At 39.2% G+C, this 7,044-nt stretch overlaps 1 protein-coding gene across 11 annotated transcripts in view; it reads left to right on the top strand.

Annotated features, from left to right (window-relative positions):
* Window positions 1-856: 856 nt before the first annotated feature.
* The window catches only part of dysc (whirlin protein dyschronic), a 46,078-nt gene continuing 39,890 nt past the window's right edge, over window positions 857-7,044 (top strand). For 5 of the 11 annotated variants that reach the window (XM_046629033.2, XM_046629041.2, XM_046629039.2 and 2 more), the window contains exon 1: window positions 858-1,751. The gene's annotated coding sequence lies outside the window, so the exon portion shown is untranslated. Of the gene's footprint in view, window positions 1,752-5,495; window positions 5,720-7,044 lie in introns of those variants that run through there. The other 6 variants (XM_046629037.2, XM_046629035.2, XM_046629030.2 and 3 more) reach the window with 4 other exon arrangements.

Below are 7,044 nucleotides of genomic sequence, written 5' to 3'. Positions count from 1 at the left end.
GAAACCTGCTAGGGACTTTGGCTCTGATCTAACCTAATACCCAGTTCATTGTAGGATTTAATAAATTGAATCGATGATCAGACATTACTTCGCGCTTGTATGTACGAATAATTTTACACTGGTTAATACAAAATATAATTCCATATGGGTATAGATGTTGAACCTTGTTGTCGACTAAGGTGAAACAACTCATAATTGGCATTTTTCAGTAGAAGCAAATAAATATGAGTAGAAGCTTTGCATGTTTAAGAAAGTTACTTGCTATTCTACGAAATAAACCGTTTGTGGTAAAAAGTTTTTTCACCGCTTCTTAAATCATTTGGAAAAAGTTCGGATCCATTCGATTTCAGTAAGGATCCTTACAACGGTCCTTTTGAGTTGTGTCACTTTTGTTGTATAATGAGCCGTAATTATACAACTACAGAAATGTGACTTTTTAAGCTTACAGACTCGAACTTTGAAAATCCAAATGTGATGTCAACTCAAAAAAGCCAATATTCGACTCATGTCAGTTTTGCCGCTAAGGCGCGATGTATGAAAAATGGAATAAACCATTCCTCGAAATCCGAGTAGATCCTCGCAATATTATACGAGGAAAAATTAACCATGTAAACTGATGGTGATTCGGTATTCGTGTATGGTTGAAAAAATTTCCACAACTCATGTGATATGAATATTTCCACTACTGATCTATTTTTCGTAACTTGAACGGATAATCGTGTTGAGGTTTAAATTAAGGGTGAACCCGTTGAGATTGCGCGTGGCGATGGCTGCGCGAGGTTTTTAGTTTACCGGGCAGCCGTGAGGGGCGTTTAAGAAGTATTCCTATCCCTCCCCCGTTTCCTCCTCTGCCGTAGTGAAGTTTGAGGTATGAGGGTGGGTAGGCGGCCACACTTAAGTGTGCGGCCTGGCTGGCAGTGCCAGTTGTACATCAGCCTTGGCCGGCTGTTGGAAATGCGGGAATATTATTTACATCCGGTATTTGGAAATCGTTCTGTTTGTTGTTAGTGTTGTTGCTGTTCGTGATTTTTTTTTTTTTAAATATTTGTGTCGTGTCGAGTTACAATTTTTCCTCCAATATGTCGTTCTCATTCCGCTGCAGTGTGCAAGCAGCCTTTAGCCTACTGTAACAATTAACTCTTCTTGCTATTTCCGTCTCATACGTCGTTTTGTTTATCATTTTTTCTTCTTCATATATTGAGAAATCTATCACCACCTTGAAAAAAAAAAGAAAGTATTTTATTCCGAGGCGGGGGATAGAAAAACTTGATAAATGTCGATGTGATAAAATATCATCATGCTGAGAAACGTAAGTGCATTGATAAACTTGTCGAGCTTTGCTTGGATTATACGAATATGGTGTGAGAATGAACGCGTATCAAAAAACGGACACAAGTAAAAGGAAATAGAAAAAATTACAGCGAGAAACGGTTGGAACAGCAACAGCTCAAGTTAATGTATACATATTGAACACGCGTGCAGTGCCACCCCGTCTGAACCACGACCCGCCACGGCGGCCCGAAGACCTTGGTGCCAATAATAATATTTCACTCGGCACCCTGTCGACGAGCCAAATAACCCCACATCGCCTGACCCCAGGATTTGGTAGTAAATTTCCAAAAAAACAGCAAGACGTGAAAACAGTGAGACTGAAAAACGATCAGGGAATCTGATGTGGAAGAGATTGCGGAAACAAAAGTTTTGTGCCGTAGGCCTGCGGATGACCTTTATCTCTGTTACCCTGAAACGAGGTATTATTTTTTTTCTCTTTAATTCATATGAAACAAGGGATAAAAAAATATCAGTCGAGAAAAGTTGGATTATGTATTTTTTAATCGCAGTCTAAGCTATTAATTAGATTCCAAATTCGATGTAAGTCACGTATGATTTTCTTTACGTCTTTAACGGATTCTCTTGCACATATTTAACGGATTCATCACATCCATAATAATGTCATGCTCATTAGGCAATCATCTTACAAGCAACTTCTCTATGATTAAGTATCGAGTTGAGTCGAGTCGTAAGATACTTTTCGCAGCTCGGTATCACAATTCTATACATCAGACTCCTTCGAGACGTCTCTATGTCGTGTAAAAACACAACTCTATATATTTTCGTTTCATCTGGACGTATCAATACGTCCAGTCAGATGTCATTACACCTTCTACATATTCCTGATGTCTCAGACATTTTTCCAGTCTCTCGGTCAGTATGAACTGACATTGACATGTCTGGAAAGTATTCTTTATTGCGTCCGAAGTGCTGACAACAGTATAAACATTGTCCAATAAGTCTCATCATAATTTCCAGACCACGGTAAATAACGGTTTGAACCATTAATTTACCATTTATAATGAAGAACCAGTTAATTTGAACCAGTAATTCACTAATCTCACATAATTTCTGCAGATTCATTATTAAGCGTCTGAAAATATCATCTATTTGAACTTCTGAAAAGACGACTGATATTTTTGCACGTTTCAAATAATTCCCGGAGAAGGATGAATGATTGAAGACTGTCATTGCTCAGAATTTTACAATATTTACGAATCGACAAAATCGATTTGACATCCATCTTAAAAGGCTATTATAGGCATTAGACCCAGAGGAACTTTAAATTCTGTACTTAAACGTCGGGAATGAGTATTTCGAAATCTCAGAACGCGTCTACTTTATTTAAGCGATAAAGAAATAGTGTAAATGGGAAAAAATGCTCGACCATAAGACGTCTTAATAAAAATATCCCGTTAGACGTACAAACGTACGAACAAGGGCTGTCGGCTCGCGTTTTCTCGCTTCGACTGTTATTCTTGTTCTTTTTCTTTTTCGACCCAGGGCTTCGACCCTCAATTCCCCCCGTTATTTGTGATGGAGTTTAGGAGCGGCCACGCGTGGGTATGAGACGCGTATCGCCGTACCCGTGTAACAAATATTAACATACACGACTGGCCTAACCGTTCGCCTGCTATCTGCCTGCCTGGCTATACATCAGCTGCGACCTAACCTAACGAGGACTCGCGTGCCAGGGAAAATCCAGAGTCGGTTCAAACCACCCCTGCAGATCGTGAAACGGGTAAACCGCCCCCGCTCCCTGACACAGTGCCAACATGTGGCTCGGAAAACGCACTCACGCGACCCATCGATCGTCTTTTGTTATATATGTATATGGCACCGCGCACTTCGTACTCTGCTTCATCACTCGTAATATCTGTTCTCTGTTTACTCTCAGATTCTAGATTGTGAAAATAGAAAATTGCCATTTCGGATTTGGATCGCAGAATCATTGAGAAACTGTTTTTTAAAAACAGAAAAATCACGGAATCAGGTTAGAATGAAGGATTCAATTGTTTTTCCACTCTTAAGAATGTAGATCGCGGAAATAAAAAATTGGAGTACTCAAATTCTAGATCGTGAAAATGGTGAATTGCCATTTCAGATTTATATCGCAGAATCATCGAGAAACGGTTTTTTGAAAACCGAAAAATTACAGAATTAGCGTAGAATGAAGGATTCAATTGTTTTTCCAGTTTTAAGATTGTAGATTGCGGAAATAAAAGATTGCAACTTCGAATTATCAGAAGAATTTTTTAGAATCTGAATACAACAGATGTAGGTTTGATCAAAGAATCCAGTCCTCGTTTTTCTAGTCTCTTTGTCCCTATCGGTTTTTTGGATTTCTAGTGTATGGACCAAAACATCTGACAAACGTTAGAATTGATTTTGCAATTTATTGGGACCGTATCAAGAGCCAATTTCTATTCTCTTTCAAACAAGACTAAATACGGTGTATTTTCGTTACGAAGGCGGGTTCGAGGCTGTGGAATAATTCGATTTTATGCGAGAGCATGGATTCTTTACTAGGTCTAATTAGTCCACATACATAGAAAAATTTGCATTTTTAATGAGGACAAATTTCGAAGCATTGTAACCTAAATCTGTTTGTAACGTACAAAAAGTTCCATTAACCGCATTATGTTTTGCTCTCTGTTTAACAGAGATTTTCTTTTTGAAAACAAATAGTTGTTCGAAAATTATGGACTTGTAAACAAACCACTGTGACTTAACCACAGATAGCTACCAATCCATTTGTACACACAAGTGTATAATAGATAGTTATTTATAGTTTCGCACTATATTGAAATATACATGAGTATATTTACAAGAAGGACACGTTTCGTGGGTTACACATGAAAGTGTGTATGCGTGTGTATGCTGGACTATAGGGCAACCCACCATAAACCTTTTCTCCATCATCATATCTTATTGATTCAACGTTCGCATTCGAACCGCATAAGAGAAACAGGTATCTTTATAACACGCCACAGCGATTGCCGTCTCCCTTGAGTTTCTGTACGATTAGTGATGTATTTGGATTGTACGAAACACGACTTTGAGAGCCAAAGACGAGCTACCGATAAATAGTGTATTGCGGAACAAGGAGGCAAACTCGGTCTTTTCGGGCCGAGCGTAAGATTGCAATATGAGTCTTAGGTGAGCACGCGGCGAGTACGCTTGTGCAAGTTCGCGTGGCGAAAAGACTGTTGCCTTGTTGTTGCACAACGTTCTTTATGTAGCATGAGTATGGTATGTGTTTTTTTACAAAACAGGAAATTGAGGTGAGGGTCGCGCAATGTCAGATTTGTTTGCGACAGCGCATGTGCGGAGTACATAAACATAAACTCCTAAAAGTTAAAACTGGTCTTTTCTGTACTCCGCGCATGCGCATTCCCAGACTTACGCTACCACCGTCAAAACGAATACTTTGTGTACGAAAAACACGAATGAAAAAACGTGAAAAAAATTCTTGCGTTGCATAAAAGTTGAGGCATTACCTCTAATACCTGCGTGAGTGATAAAAATTATTGAAAGGACACACCTGACAGTTGCCTTCAATATTTTATATCCGTTCCAGGGTCTTTTTTAGGAATCAAATAACTGTACGGTGAATGGTAAGCCGATCAATTCTAATCTAGGAACTCGAACGAACCAGACTGTTGACTTAACTCGAATCAACTGAATCTATCCGAAAATAAAACAACCTTTAGGGATACGGGAAATGAAACTTTTGTCAAGAAGGGACTGTAAAATGCTACTTTCAGGAATTTAAGACGTCTTTCACAAGTGTATTACAAATAACAACCCTGTGAATCCAATTTTTGAAAGGTCGTACTATAGATTTGGCCAAAGAAAAATCTTATCGCATAGAGCGGAAAAAACCTGCCGCACGACCCTCTGATTCAAAGTGAAAATTCTTTTCTCTGTAGACAAAATGCGATAACGACAAAAAACGAGTGTATCGAATTAGATATTCCAATTCCACCCTGAAACCTCCAATGAATCGAATCGTCGGCATAACGCAACTTAACCTCAAATCTAAATCAAATATATAATTGAGCGAATTCTTTCGTGATTTATACGAGTGGAAAGCAGGTCGGTTACGCATCAGTGATCCGCTTTGACGAGCATCGGAGTGTTTTCATCGTGGATCCGAGGCGACTGCACGTTAGTCTTCCTCTGACCGTGGCACAGACGTAAACCTAACCCTAAACCTAACCTAACCTAACCTAACCTAAGTGAGGAGGGGGTTCATAAAGGTATCAAGTCCCCGATAAGGCAGACAAGGAGACGGGGGTGGATTTACCGGTTGGCAGACACCGAGCCAATCAGGTCTCCCATTTCCCGGATAAAAAGACTGTCAGCCTCAGAGCACGGATTCACGGTACAAGCCCGAACCAACGAAACAGATTCATCCGTATTGTGTAACGCCAACCCCCTTTGCCCCGTTTTCATCAGCGTTTCGTTGCAATATCTGTGCTGTATCACGTGTAGATGTACATTTAACGTGACGAGAAAAACGCCCCCTTTTCAAAACTCTCTGTCCGACGTGTTTCCTTTTTTTCGTTTGTCTGCACTGGCATGGAGAAAAAAAAGAATGAGAAATTTTGCGGCGAGCATACGCGACAAAAAAGTTTAGGTATGGTTACTTTACAGTCTTTAAATGTATTCATTTTTACTATAACAAAGAAATATGCAGTTTGGGGTACAAAATGAAAATAAGGTTTGCTCCTGTAACCAGACAATCTAGGATGTGTTACTAACGAATTCTTTTTGATTATCGTCACTCGCACATAATATATTTCCTTGTAACTATTGCGAAAACTTGAGTGAAATACTTTCGTTAACTAATCAATCAGATGTAACGTTCCGATGAACCACGTGTTGCCAACTAGAATTACACCGAATGGTTACTCGTACAATATTTTGTTGTAATTCCTCAAAACATTTAAACGCTTATTGTGACTATATCCGTTCAGCTAGAATTTTCTAGTAACCAAACAGAAATGAAATTTTTCTCAGTGCATCCAACCTGGCAATTCGCATTACGTGTAAAAGAGTAAATTTGCGGTTTATAATTTTCTGGATATCAATTTGGTACGGGCATATATTGTAGATTTCACGTACATACCGATGTACCTATATTTGTATAGTATTAACGTATGGTAACACGCGATTCTCAACGACTATAATCCATAACCCGCGGACGTCGGCGTCCGCCTTCCATGACTGCATGAATAAACCGTTTCAAACCGGCGCGACGCGATGCCGCCGTCAAGCCCCTGAATTAGAAAATTAAACGGGATAACCTTCGAGCCTGTACTTTTACTGATTGAATAAGCAAATGAGTTAATCAATTCGATATGCATCATTGAAAGGGGGTGGAGGAAAATTACGGGGCCAGGGGCTGACGTTAAGTAGATTAAAGTCATCGTAGTAAGTACAAATCATCTGCAGAAAGAGTTGGAAACTGCTTTGACTCGCGTTCGCGTTGCATGATTTGTTGAAATTATTCTTCAACCAACCGTTGTTTTAAATTTATTCTGAAAATGTGAACATGCGCGAACATTTAATTAATACCTAATTGAAGTTGCAGTAAATTTAATTCACTGCGAACCTTTTTTTGGGTCTGTGAAGTTACTTGAAGTTTTAAAGTATAGTGATAAACGTCAAAAAAAGAGGGGAAAAAATTTTGGTGAAAAATTTCCG

The sequence above is a fragment of the Neodiprion pinetum genome, chromosome 5, assembly GCF_021155775.2.
Source record: "Neodiprion pinetum isolate iyNeoPine1 chromosome 5, iyNeoPine1.2, whole genome shotgun sequence".
Classification (NCBI taxonomy): Eukaryota; Metazoa; Arthropoda; class Insecta; order Hymenoptera; family Diprionidae; genus Neodiprion; species Neodiprion pinetum.
The sequence above is the reverse complement of the archived record's forward strand: the minus strand, read 5'-3'. Positions and strand labels throughout refer to the sequence as shown.